This window comes from Lepisosteus oculatus, chromosome 13 (assembly GCF_040954835.1).
Source record: "Lepisosteus oculatus isolate fLepOcu1 chromosome 13, fLepOcu1.hap2, whole genome shotgun sequence".
Classification (NCBI taxonomy): domain Eukaryota; kingdom Metazoa; phylum Chordata; class Actinopteri; order Semionotiformes; family Lepisosteidae; genus Lepisosteus; species Lepisosteus oculatus.
In genome coordinates, this window is record NC_090708.1 from 6,475,001 (window position 1) to 6,490,311 (window position 15,311).

The 15,311-nt window shown below is 37.1% G+C and overlaps 1 protein-coding gene across 2 annotated transcripts in view; it reads right to left on the reverse strand.

Annotated features, from left to right (window-relative positions):
• Nucleotides 1–15,311, reverse strand: part of rsrc1 (arginine/serine-rich coiled-coil 1) — a 116,674-nt gene that overhangs the window by 10,784 nt on the left and 90,579 nt on the right. The window lies entirely within an intron of this gene.

The window sequence follows — 15,311 nt, forward strand, 5'->3', positions numbered from 1 at the left end:
GTAGGACAGAGAACTCAAAATGCTTAAGAAAAATAAGAATTTGATAATTTGTTGAGGGCTTTTTTCAATGTATAAAGTATATAAACATACACTGTACTGTATATATACACAGAAGATACATTTGCCATATACAACATCCCACTGATCTTCCCTTAAAAACAGCACATAAATTTTAAAACCTTTTTAACCAATTTCTCACAATTACAATGCAGTAAAAGCTTCTGAATAGATGCAAGTGAGGGGCTAAGGTAATCAAGTGTAATTTTAAAATGTATGAATTTAGATATATTTAGCTTATTCCCAACAAGGATATATTTTTTAAATTTGTTGGATTACCTTGGGTGTGACATTTCTAGATTATCATTAGAGTTAAAGAAATACCACATGAAAGCCAGATTAAGGAAACTTTCCAGTACTGGTACTAACAAATAACTGTAGGAAACAACACATCTATACATTTAGCAAAAGTAATTTATTCAAAACACCTATTGCTGCATAAATGTTTTAACTATTTTAGCAAGCAGTTGTAATTATGCTGGTATGCATACTCCATTACTTTAAAACGTCTGAAATAACAGAAGAGTGGCAATTAAAATTTATTTACAGCCCTAACCACTACAAAGGCAAGCATCTGTGCCTCTCTTACGACTCCTCCTGAAAGACAGTAATGTGGCTTACTTCTTTGAAGACAAACATTGCTGCAAATTGTTTGAGATATTGCAATTAACCATATGGTGTTTAGGGAGAAAAAAATAATGATTTAGATTCCTTTCAGCTGCCACTGCTTAAGTCTCTGGTGTCTCTGCATAACTGGAATCAGTAACTGGTCATAAAATGAAAAAAGTGTCTTTCTAAGCCCATTGTGGGTGAGCTGCTCTATTTTTTTCTTTAATGTTATGGCCATCTAGAGAATGATTAAACTTGATAAAGGAAACCTAGGCCTTTTCCCTACAGAGGTAGACAGACACTGGAAGCGCTCATACATCTTGATGTAGAATTAATTAATTTAACAAAAATCTTGGTGTGCCAATACTTTTAATTGCAGCCATATGAAAAGTCTTCACATAGTACAAATTGTCACCTTCAGTCTTAATATCTATCATATCTTTTTTTTAAATATGCAAAAAAAAACAATCGCACTGTACTGTGCCTTGTACTGTAAGTGATTATACTGTAGAGCTATTTAATCTGTAAACTGTACAGATTGTGTTTGAACATTTGTGTTGGTAATACAGAGATTGCTCTGTATTACAAGTTTGTCTTGTGCAATGAGCAAGATCTTCCTGCTTTGATTAGATCAGTCCCCAAGTCTGGAATTACCTCAGAATCTGACATTTTAAGTTTCTTTTATTGCAGCCTAAATTTCAAGAACAGCACTGCCCAAGTCCCCTGGTTGATTTGAAAGTGCTCCTGCTTTGTTTTATTGGAATGAAATGACAAAGCCATTGCTAATCTAACAAGTTCCCTCCCCACATTAGCAAAGCCACAGCAAACCCACTTGGCTTCCCCTGCCTTCCTTCTAAGAGGAGTAATTAATTTGACGATGGACCCATAAATTCCTCACTAACCGTTAACAACGCTCCAGCTAAACGCCACAGCGTTGAAAAATGAGCGAAGGTATAGCGAGTTATTAGAGCAGTTTACTGCAAATTACTGCGATTGCACTCCCTCAATCTGCTGCATTGGATTAGAATAAAACACCGCTGTTAATCTTTGTCGTCCTGAGTTATGATAACAGCGCTTCTAAATGGCTGTGCAAGCCCGTCTGCATGCGGATAATATGAATACTAATCAGGATCACTCAGTGGGTCAGCAGATTAAGATCACAGCTCGTGCCAGATGCTGAGGTATCCCCTGGAGATCTGAAACATCCACGCCAGGTGGCTGTGTCAGCCTAATGAAGCCGAAGCACAGACACCGGGGGGGGTCCCCTTGTCCCAGTGGACACATCTCTACTGACCGAGGTGCTCTGCTCACCCCTGGAGGCACCAGTCGCTTCTCACTTAGCAACCCGCAGATCTGGGCGCCCAGCAGTACGTGAATACATGCCCGGCCACTGATCTTTTCCAGATAGCGATCGACGCTCCTCGTTCAGTAAGAACCAAATGATAAATTAATTATCCAAACACGAGGCCAAACAATAGGCACAACAAACGGCACGTGCCATGCTAGTGAAGCACACTTGAATCTTCAGTGCCATCTAAATTAGTTTTTTTTTTCCCTTCTGTGGTTTGATGCTGTTGCATTCTAAAAAAAAAAAGATTGTATTCTGTGTTTGGTAAATTTGATGCAGTAAAATAATTAGGAAAATATATTATAGTGTAAAAATGTGGTCTAGAATACTCTGATTTAAAAATGTTTCCAACTAATTTTTGTGGAAACAGATTACAAACATATTTGCATAAGTACAGTATTGTGTTTACATATAATTAAATGCACACACTGCAACAGAGAGAATAAAAGAAACAAATTGATATTGGTACCTTGCTTACCAACTGCTTTCTTTTTCAATTGCAAGATAATACTCTGAATTATATACTTGCACAAAGACACAAACTGAGAGCTGTCCTCTGGTCATTTTTTTTTAAATTCCTTACACATATGCAAACACACTGAAAGCCTCTGTATGCTATAGGGGCAGTTCTCATCGGCAGAACAAAAGATATTGACTTTTTCACACCACCCAAATCCCATACCAACCTAACTCCTGCAAGGTAGCAGACAGTTAAAAGCTTTCTTCTCCCATCATACCTTGCATCAGTCTGACTTCCAGAGGCTCTGCACCAGGCTGTATTTCTCCCCAAATTACCCATCTTCCTCTGGCATTTTCAGAACAGCTTAGTGAATAGAGAAAGGTATAGACCCAATTTCTGTTTTTGTAATCAACAACTGTGTTTGCTACAAAACAAAATCTTGAAGGTGCTTGCACCAGGCATTTACAAACAGCTGTTTGGCAGCTTTTTATTATCCCTGCTATCTTAGAAGGAAGCACCGAGGTGCTGTAAATACCGAGGAGTTCACCATTCTCCCAACTACAAAATTGTTTTTCTTTTTGCCTGCATAATTAATCCTAGGATTTAATTTGATTCTATTAGGTATGCTTCCCCAGCATTTCTGTTACTATTCTGAATTCATGACAAGTACAATGTACTGTATAAGAAAGCAAGTTTCAGAATTTAACTACCAAACCATCTGTCAAAGTTGCAAAATAGGGAAATAGTCATGCGCAGACTATAAAGCCAGGGTGTATAAAAATATAAACTAAAAACATTTGTTCCTCATCAATCAATAAGTCAGAAGAAAATATGCTTTTCCAAGAAATATGTAAGAAGGTCTCAAGTGGACAATGATCAGTGCAGTTAACAGCCTACATGGCTGTAAAAGGCCAATTGAAGACTACAGTGTCCACTCATAATGAAAACATATTAGCATAAATATTTGGGTTTGTTTTTTGCATGGAGCCTACTCTCAAACCTCCTCTCTTGAAAAAGTCATAACCTGCTTTGGGGATCAATACTCATATTGTGTGTAGCACCGTGGGTAATTACTCCCAGATGTCATAATATGAAAAGGTCTGCAGATGGTTTTCCATCTGCAGGACCTCATTACATCACTGTAAAGTTTGAAGTTTTCACGGCCTGAAAGCGATCTCCTCAAGATAAGGTCTTTCACTTGTAGATATACTTGTTAGTGATCTTGGAGAACAACAGGAAAAGGCACACAAGAAACCAATATTGGCAGCAAGACAAAAACAAAATATAGAAAATCCAACTTCTGCACCCAAATTACCAAACACTGAAAGGAAAAAACATCGTTTCTTTACCCATATCAGTTCCTATTGAAGATACTCTTGTGCTTAAGCTGAACTTTCTCTTTTAACTACAGTAAGTAGTTACTTCTACAATAAAGGCAAGCATACAGCTGAGGAAAACAACAAAAGACTGAACCAGTCAAGTTGAATTTACAAAGCTAGAATCTTGTGTTTTTATAAACTCCAGGTACAATTGTGAAAACTGGAATTCTCTGTTTCTGTACACTGCGGTTACAGTTATTTCCTGCGGTGCTGTTTTAAATAATGAAGGCTTAAATATCAGAACAATAAAATGATATTGATGTAACCAAAACAAAAATGTCAATAGTTAAATCTCAAGAACTGATCAAGCTCACATCAATGGCCTTAACTTTATAAACAGTTCAATTCATAGAGAAGTCAAGACTACTAATCAGATCACTGACAGCCTAATTTGCCAGATAAAAACAAAGAAAGGCAAGAGTATTAATATACTTGCAAATGTCTAATCCTTCTCTGACATGGTGACTCCTTTACAGCAACCAGTTTTTTTTCTTTAGCAAACAACCCATCACAGATCCTCAGAACTCTTTTCCCCAGACACTCACTGATTTCCTCTCAGAGGCAATATGTGGGTGACTTATTAGTGGCTCATTTCTGATGACCAAGACTCAGAGGTCATTGCCACTGTCCAAGCGCAAATTAAATAGGCCAAGCCACTAAAACGAAATCGCCTGACCTCTGACGATATCTAATAAACTTAAAGCATTCCAGTGCATTATCTTACCACCTAGAAGAGCACTTTAACTTATTGCAGTAAGAAAAGTGTGACCTCATTGAAATCGAACAGTGCTCAGACGAATTTGACCACTGCCCTAATATTAATTAAAGACATCCTTGCAGACGAGTTATTCTAATGACATCATTAGGTAAGAGCCTGAAGCAACCTGCGTTAACTCTTTATGTCTATTGAGGTGCATCCGTCTGCCTTTTCTTTTTTAAACGTAGTGTCATCCAAATGTATTCATACCCCTAATAAAACACAAACAATAAAGCTCAAGTAACTAAAAGATTTACAGATTGGTTAAGGTTTCTTGCCTAACAAAATGTAAAAATATCACACAGTAATCTCAATAGAGCAGTAGCTCAAGTAGCAGTATATTTGACAGAGCAAAGTCAGATCTGTCATAATTAAAGCCCAGAAAACATAATAGTCAATCCTCCACTGGCAGGGGTTACACTCATTAGACCCCACCATCAGTGCACTATGGGCTTCTGGCATTTCAGAGGAGAAACCTCTGAATTTCTTCTCTGTGTAGAATTGCTCTTTAGTCTCCACTGGTGAACTGCCACACTGAGATATAATCACAAATGTTCACTTGGACTGAGGTCTGGAGATTAAGACCAGTCAAGAACACATATTTTGTGAGCAGTTAACCATTCCTTTGTCAATTTGGATATAGTATTTGCTTTGCATCGTGGACTGTGTCATGCTGGAATGTCCATTTTGGCTATACTTGAGGTTTGTGGGAGAAAGAAATACGTGTCTTTAGTTCCAAAATTTCCCGGTGCATGTAGGATTTAATGATTTCACCTATCCTGACAAGCACTCCAAGACCCAAAGATACAAAACAACACCATAACATAACAGACTTACGATATTTCCCAGTGGAAAATGTTGAACATGAGCTTTACAGCAAACATAACGCTGATGACCGTGTCCAAATAGCTCAATTTTCATTTCATCTGACTAGATGAGACTGTTTCAGTAAGCATTCAAACAATGTCTGGCAAATTAGTCTCCTCTTTATTTTTCGTCCTCAGAAGAGGCTTCAACCTTGGAACCCAGCTATGAATGAAAAATTCAAACAGGCAACTTGAAATGGTATTTTTCGACACTTTGTATCCTAGTGTGTGTCAGAAATTTCCAACTGCTGCCAGACTACTTCGCTGTATCACGACTAACTTGAAAGTTGAATCACTACTTGCCTTGAATCTCATTTAATGGATGCAACAGTCTAAAGGGTGACATTTTTTTATAGCCATCCCCCAACTTGATCACTTACCTGCAGACTTCAAAGAGCTCTCTAACTGTACCCCTGCTACTATGGAACGTCTTCCTTCCATGTTTTACCTTCTAATATACCCCATGGAAACAAGAAACCTTCAGAGGCCCCTATATAGTTCTGGAAGCTTCCATTGCACCTCCACAGAGCAAAATGTTAATTCCAACAACAGATTTGGTTTTATTGAATTTTATTTATAGAAATACTTAGCGGTGCAAAAACAATCTTGTTTTTGAGAATTTAAATAATTATATGATAAACATGACTTTGCTCAGTGTAACATTATTAATTTTTTAAGTGAGACACCTTATCCAATCTGTAACTCATTCTGCTATACCCGTATAATGCATTTTGTTCATTATTTTCATCAGGGGTATGAGTTAATACGGAGTCACCCGTTACACAAATATAAACATTACTTATATTCATAACTATAAAATAAATCAAATATGTTATTATATTTAAATTTAGGCAACACTTTATTCAGAATGCTTCTGTAATTCAGAAAGCAATAGCGCTGCATTATAGAAGTGTACTGTGATGCCAAACAAGGGGACACTGCAGTAGTAAGCAAGTTAGAAGGCAGTCACTGCTGACAACATGCTCAGCAAGAATAAAGACTCATAACAAATGGTTGCTTACGGTTTCATCAGATTTGGCCGAGCAGTTCATATGATACTCTTCCAAAGAACAATCAATCACAGCCTGGCAATGGAGGGAAAAAAAAAAATCGCTGGATGACCTGTAGTCTAATACCCTCAATTGGATGATTGGTCCCCAGGCTGTGGCTAAAAAACAGTGAAATGCCAGCATGTATATATGTATGGACAATTCTCCTGTATTCCCCAATGCAGTAGGCACACGATTATGTATCTTCTCCTAAGGGAATCTGTCACTGCTTCGTACCTTGCTCCTACCAGGTCATTTCCAGTGAACAGGTTCAGCTCAGTCTTGGCCCCACCTAGATAAAGCCCTTTAAAGTAGAAGGCCTGACTAAAAGTAAAGTGCCTTTCACCCGAACGCAAGTACGGCTACAAATAAGAGGAGGACATTCAGACTGTCTAGTCGGTTTGGTAGTATAATAATCAGCATAACCTTTTCTGTTGCCATCATATCCTACATCAAAGAAGCATATAGTACCACCTGAGGTGCCTTTCTTCTCAGCAGATACTACACAGACAACCAGGCTGTACTCCAGATTTTTAAAAGGCCCATTTCTATAACCATATGACCCCTCTAGAGGCTATAGAGGGCGGAACAAGTATGTTTTGATTTTGACATTCGGTCATTTTGCTCCTCTGTGTGTTGCCATTGGGCCACTGGATGAATGATTCCAGTGAAAGATACGTAGGTGTCATCTTGTTGATTTTTTTTAGAATAAGCTACGTTCATCGTGATGCAGACCACTTGCTGAAGTGTTACCTTCATTCCCCCTCAAATTGGCAACTACATAGAAAAAAATGGAGCAAATGTTTTGGCAATTCTACTGCCATGTCAGTTTTATACAGCAACTTTTCTTGATTTCAGCTTTAGACTTATGGCCAAGTCAAAACTAGGCATAACTCAGCTGCTTTCTACTTAACACCTGTTGCTGATCACATAGGCTTAGCTCTGTTTTCAAGAACAATGGGGATTGCTGATGATGTGTTAATACATGCAGGCCATGGTGCAATATCTAAGCTTGAACCTTTCCCACACTGTAACACGATCCTAGTATGATTTTGCTTCAAAGTTATAAAGCACAGCGAAAGCACCAGAAATCCTTTATGAACTTTGCACGTCTATAAACCTTACGCCAAGAGTCCGAGTTCATAACACACAGCATGTCATGCTTTCCGAAGAAAAAAAAAATTGCCGTGAGTATAATAAAATCCTGACAGCTAACAAAAGTAACACACAAAGATGGGTGAAGGCCTCATGGCAAATACAGCAATATTTTGTTTTTAGTCTGATAGCAATCATCTAAGACACATTCTGTCTAGAAACTGATTTTTACCAAAATAAAGCAAAACTTGCTTGTGACCTCCTCTACGTACAGTACACATACAGTGCCTTGAAAAAGTATAGGTTATTTTATGATGTTAAAAATATATTTTAGATATAGCACCAGGCCACTTTATTGAGCTACATGAGAAAAGGTGTATGAAAAGGTATTTGGACAAGAAAGTCGGAGAAGACTTGATCTGAATCCAACTGAGGCAATATGGGACTACCTGGATGCAGAAAAAATGCTGTCTAATACAGTACCAGTAAAAATGTTCGCAGAACTTTTTTGTTATAAAGTTCCCTGGAATAGTATTTCTAGGATTAGTGCTCAAAACATGACTTAATCTATAGAGCTATAGAGACAATATGAAAAGGATTAGGTAGAGACACAAAACACTGACCTTTCTGTCACTCACTAATACAAATAACAAACAAATATAGTTGCCTGTTCATGACTGCTAGAATAGGATACCATGACGATTCACTGGAATTACAAAGAACAATAATATATTCATTTTTTAACAGAATTACCCAAACATTTGAAAAACAATACATTTTAAAGCCTCTTGAAAGAGAGAATGAAATTATATACGCAAAGTCTCCCAGTATTCCTATGACAATATATTGTGTTTGACCATCCATAATTTCCAGATGTCCTTTAGGCACAGCTGACAGTATGGACAGGGCTCAACATGTAAGGACTGCATGAGAATGAGCACTTCTCATGATGGACTTCAGCCATAAGGGGAGGATTTACAGAGACCATGAATGCCCTATACAAGAAGAGGAAAAGGTAAACATGACAAAAAGCAAGAAGCATATTTTTGTGCTACTCACTCAGGTAGAAGCATTGTAGGCAAAAATGGCCTAATAATGTGCTGATGCCACCCTGCTTTCCAGACATTAAAAGCAGAGAAGATTAAAGTAAATAATTTGATCTGATGATATACGCAAACACACCAGGTGACCTTTGCTCTTTGGTTCAGCTAACTGGCAGGACAGAAAACGAACCACTGCCCGCTGCAGTCTTATCTTACCAATCCTACAGTACATCTAAGAAGCACTTTTTAAACTATCTTGTGTTGCAGATGCATGTAGAAATGAATTTTATCCTGAAATGAACAGGCAAATTACAAGGTGGGTAGTGAAAATAATTCTTCTCGTTTTTAATTGGAATTAATTCTTAAACAGAGCAGCATGAGTTGAACAAAAAAAAATGGGGGAGGGATTCTGATCTTCAGTTAGGCTTTGACTGCAGTTTTTTTTTCTTATTGTGCATCTCGTTCTATTTATCTTAGACCTTATATTGAAAACAAACACTCATTTGAAATTAAAAAAATACACATTAATACATAAAGCATCAGTACACACCGACAAAATAGATCTGTTCTTCTACTTTGCTGTACTTACAGCTGAGTACTAATTTATTTGGTAAGGCTTATATCTCCCTTTCCTGCAGAAAGAGAAGAGGTATGTCCTGTCTGACAAGGTCTCAGCACGTACTCACTCCTAGCATCTCTGTCCATGTGGGGCTGCGTTTTCAGACTCACTCGGACTGATGATCCTGGAGCATGTGGCACATGACTTGTTCATATAAATGGAGCAAATTAAACTGTCTCCACAGATATCCTATCACATTTGTAGCCCTCATTTCTCTGTTTAACACGTGGGGGAAGACACCACATTATCAGCTTGCAGAGGTCGACCCTGGGATATTAGATTCTGCCACACAGCTCTCTCGTACTAAACCGAGGGGAAACACTTAATCACCCCTGCCTTTTCAAGAAAAAATCAACTTTAAATTTGCCATGATGAAAAATCAATAAACCAGTAATTGCTTGGCTTATCATCGTGTGGAGAAACAAATTGGGAGGCGAAGCTTGGCGTCCACACAGATTTGGCTGTAAGACACGGAGTTTCAGGATCAGTGGGCTAGAAAAGGGAAAGGTCTCCGAGTGATAATTAAATCTTCTCATACTGATTTTCTGCCAAATTTATTTCCCGGGGGAAAATAACTCTGATTCAGTGCTTACCAGCCAGGCATAACTAATCATTGCGACGTGAGGTACCATAACTTCAAGAAAAAAAAACAATTCAATCAAAATACATATGTAAAACTGAAAAATCTAACTTTACCAGATTAAATCAATCCTGTAGAAAATGAATGTACCGGTAACTTATCCATGTTAATGAAGCAAGGGTTCAAAGCAGAAAAAAATTGCATGGGTAGTTTCATTTTCAGGATGATTTTTACTCCCTACTTTACGCTGTTTGCTTTATGCGTGGCACTTAATACTGAAGTTTAGAGCAAACATAAAAGTGTCACTAGTAGTTCAAATTATGTCTGTGCAGATGGTGTAAAATGTGTTTCCATAAACATACTCAATAATACAACAAATCAATAAAACAGATCCTCATACTGCTGAAGTACATAAAAAGTGGAATATGTCTCCACTTTTTGAACACTGAATCGATACAAACTGGATTTCCTGAGATAAAATCATATTGAATTTTTGTTTTTAGCCCAGCTTGAACAAGAGAGTAACAAGTCATGCAACACTGACATTTGAAGAGGATTTTATATATTAATACAGATATTTATAAGAAAAAAACTACCAGTGGTTCCCATGAGGTGTAAACCAAAACCCCTTTTTCTTTTAGAGATTTGATCAGTATTGTTTTCCAACTGTGAACTCCCTGATTTACAGCACAGCTGTTTTCTCCATAACCTCACAGCCACGGTTTGTACTGTAATACGTCAAATGGCATAAATTGTAAGTAATTTACATTATTTTGTATTTTGTAATTAATTTTATAAGCGAGAGAAAAGGCTAATTACAATATTACAAAAGCTGTAAACAGTGTTATGAGAAAAAACGGAGAGGGATTCCATTTTCCAAACTAAAAATTCTGAGAAAAAAAGAATGAATAAACGCTGCATTCTGACTTAATAAAGCAAGATTAAAAGACAGTACAAATTATGTTTACCAGGTTCTAAATTTCTTTGCTTGTCCTTCAAGTGGCAGTAGGGACTGTGGTAATTAAAACATTTAAAGCAGTATGAGCCCCTGGTCTCGAATCTGATACTCAGGTCAGTCGCCTGTAGATTCTAATTTGTCCTCCATTTGTATTCATGACAGGAAAGTGCTAAATATTTAACAGCAGTCCAGCAGGAGTTTGTATTGTTGGGCTTGGAGGTCAAATAATTTGATTTCTGAGCAGATTACATTTAGCATCAATGTCCAGATTCTACCCTGTTCTGTAATAAAAATAAAACAAAAGTAAAACAAGAAAACTACTGCAAGGTTGCAGGCTATTACAGTACGGTCACTATCCAAACAAGCAACCAATAATTTTGTAACACCTGAAATCATGCTAACTTCAAAAACAAATATGTCATAAATTGGCAAATTAAGTCTTAAAAAGATTAAGCCACAGTTTGAAAACCTAGCTAAACAAGTAAATGAATGAATGCTCCTGGCAATAGTATCTGTCCCTTTTTGTCACTTTAGCTCAGAATAACCTTTTTATTAAATAATTATATGTTAAAATAATTATAAATTATGCCATAATTTAAAACCTATTAATGTAAACGGTGTAAAATTAATCTCACCACTGTAAAGCTAGCCATAGCCCTAATTAGATAGAAAACAAATTAAATGTGTGGTGCTGTTAACTACTGTTCACTAATATTAAGAATAAAACCAAAATACAGTATAATCTCTATACTGTAGATTTTAAGGCAGCTTCTTCTGTGATTGACAACACAGCTAGTTAAAACATGATTAGGTGCAAATAACATGCAAGGATGAGAAGACGAAATGCTAAACTGCACATATAATGGTCACATAATTTGCAAACTGAAATATAAACGGGCACAAATTGAACCTATGACCTCTTGTACAGACACTGTAATTAAAAAACATTTTTTTTAAAAAATGCTAAAAGATCGCTTTCTCAGCCTTAAAACTATTTATGGCCTTGTTTATCTCTCAGAATATGAGTTAAAAAATCATTATTTCTCTCATTAAAATAAATTGCAGCAATTCCAATGCAAGACTGTGGGCACATTTTCAGGGACATATGAGGTCTGTAAAGCCAGTAATTCCTAACTTGTTCTACTGTGGATTTAAGCCAGTGGTTTCTTAAGAAGATTATTTGTTTAGAAATGTACTTAATTATAAGAAATGTGTTGCCTTTATGAGAATTAAGAACTAAGCTATTTTGTGTCATTTTTATAAAGGCTTAAAATTTCAAAATAAAATTATACTGATGTATTTGACACCATTTTCAATGTTGAATACTCCACTGATAATCACTTCTGTAAAGCCAGCAATACAAAGAATATTAAAAGTCTTAAGGAAACAAGGGTTTGATCTTTGCATACAAAAGAATATCTGAATTACATTTTTTTAAATAATTACCCAAGAGTGCAAGTAGTGTATAAAGAGAGCTTCTTCTGTACAGATTCAACTGATCTTTTTTTGTTCCTTTTTTAGAATTGTATTTATCTAAAGGCTTTTAAATTCTCCAGTCATAAAAGTTTTAGATAAAAGATGCACAAATTTCCTTTAGATTTAAATTTACTGCTGCTTTGTATGTCAGAAAGTGCCGCAGTGTGTTACAAGCCAAACACAACATATCTCTTTCATTTCACTCTAATGGTGCCAGTGTAATGGGCTCTCAAGGCCTCAGTCTATGTAGGAAGAACTCCACACACACAAAAGGATGTCACAACCTTGAGAGTGTTCGTCTCAGCTCTGTCCATAAATGGTAAATGAAGAACAGGTACACAATTGTGTTGTGATGCTTTGACTTTCAACATTATTTGCACTTGGAAACTGTGAAAGTTCCAGTACTCCATTAGCTCAAATAGGTTTAAAATACACTGACAAGAGAACGATTTTAAATATATAAAACTACATGCCAATGGTAGCATTTATTAAGAAAGTGAGCTTAGCTTGAAGTTCAACTGACTACCATGAAGCTGACAAAGTTGAGAGGTTTCTCACTACAGTATATGTTCCACTGCTACAACTATTTGACTTTAACTGCACATGCCAGTCAATATCTATACCACATTTCAATAAATGCTCTCCTCATTCCTGAAAACAAAGTTGGAGTTAACCACAAAGAATCCCTTATATGAGAGGGACAGCAAAGAATCAAAGAGGAATCAAAGTCTCAATCAATGACAAACACCATGTAGCCCCTTTCATCTGATTATCCCCCTATTTCTGTTTCAAAGATATAAGAATACACCCTTCTGTATTGCTACAACTCCCTTATACAGTAGGGTTATGGCTTGCCTGCTTCAAGCCTATAAGCATTCAATTTTATTCAGCGCTACAGTATCGCCATCATTGTTGTTCTTATGTTTTCCATGCAGCTATATAGCATCCATACCTTCTTGCAGCCACCTAGTTAAAAAACACAGACAGCTCTAATTTTAAGAAGCAATGAGCTGTTTTTAGCCATCCACAACATCAAGCTCTATCTCCTATACTGTATATGAGCCGAAATTATAAAGAAAAAACCCATTTACAAAATCAACCAATTCCAGGGCAGAGATTACAGAAAGAAATTTACATCAGAAACTTACCTGACTAGGAGCTGAAAGCTGTAGCCAGGAATGACACACTCCCTCAGTGCTTTGGCAGCATTTCTACTGTTCAGAAAAGTTTTATAATTTCCTCCCTTTACCACAAGAGCAGAGGAGAGCAGTGGAGTAATTAATTCCTGGTGGTTTGGTTTTAAACTAGAAGGAATCATCTGAAAAACTCAAGGAGGTTTTGGGAAAGAATACCACACCTAACTGTCCTGCTAGACGTAAACTGCAGAGTGGACAATTAACAATGTTCACATACACTCATGCCAGACCTATTTTAAAATATTATTCACAATTCTTTGACATTGACACAAAAGAATATTTTTCAGAAAGAAATAAATAGCTTTTGAAGGCTACAGATTACATTTTTTAATTATATGAGTTCTATGCATTTATAGAAGACTTTTCGTTTCTAAAGATCCCAAAGAAGACTGTAGGTAGGACCTCACTTGTTGAACTGCAGCAGCCACCTGGTTGACACACGTCAACCATTCTGTACCAGCTCCCCCACTACACTGCAGATCAGACAGAGAAGTGAGAAACAAGGTAGAAATTAGGTAGGCAAAAATGTTTGACCTGTGAAGTGTGTACATATATGTTTATTCACAGGGTGAATTTCCAGCAACAGATATGTAGTAAAGTGTATAATTTCCTCCTAGGTTCATAATACAGGAGTCCTCCCTTGCATATCGATTCAAGATGGGAGATTTGTGGGCAATGAAAAGAGAAAACTTCTTTGTCTGCACCTGAGACAGTAAAGAAAGCAGAAACACCATAATCCAGAGAAACCATGTAAAGGCCTGGCCAGAACTATCAATGTGTAGAGTCTTATGATATCAATCAGTGTCTTGAGGTCCCTCCGCACAGAAACTGCAGTGTCCAGACAGGTAGGCTGCTCTTTTCAAGGCGCAGGGAGAAGGAGTCAGTGGGATGAGTGTGACAGAAAGTGGATTGGTTACCACCTTCATCATCAATGCTGCCAGCAGGGAAAAGGTCAGAACTCCCCAGAGGAAGCCAACAGTACTGAGGATCATCAGATCTCTTACAATGGTTGACAAGCACCATACATCTGGAGCTTGTTCGTCAATCATGGCCTCAGACAGACACCCAAGTGCTTGCATTCATAAGACCACTGACCCATGCCCTGAACCGGGACTGTTAAAGGTTGTTGTGAGAAAACGTACCGACCTCACATGGGCAAAACGAGGCTGGTCAGTGGGATACAACATGCATTGGAAAATGGAACTTCCAATTATAATCTTTGTGCACTACCTGAAATCTGCAAAAACAATACTCAAAACAAAAAGTTCTGACCGAGAATATAAAGAGAAAGCAACGTCCCATTTCTTATACATAAATACTGACCATCTGTAAAGAAACTAAGTAGAGTATGACTTCTGAAACATATGCATAATCATAGACTCAGGGCTTTTTAACTGCCTTCCGTTCTGGAAACTTTCAAAGAAATACAGCAGTTTTGAACCATATACTGTATCTTGCTCAGGCTTTTCTGCAACAGTAACAGAAGATATATTCTGAAGTACTCCATTACAACATGAAGCATAAGCAACAATGTGGAGTAGTGACTAGGGCTCTGGGCTCATAACTGAAAGGTCTAATGTTCAAATCCCAGGTGGAGCAATGCTTTTGTACCTTTGAGCAAGGTGTTTCACTTAGATTGCTCGGGGACAATAAAATGCCCACATTTAACTACACAAAATGAGTTGGAATGTAAGTCACTTTACAATTAAAAGTGTTGGCTTAATAATAACTTTAGTAACAAAATCACATATCAGCATATACAGCACTAATCAATCCTACAAATAATAAGGAAATCATTTCAAGTAAAATGCTTAAAAGA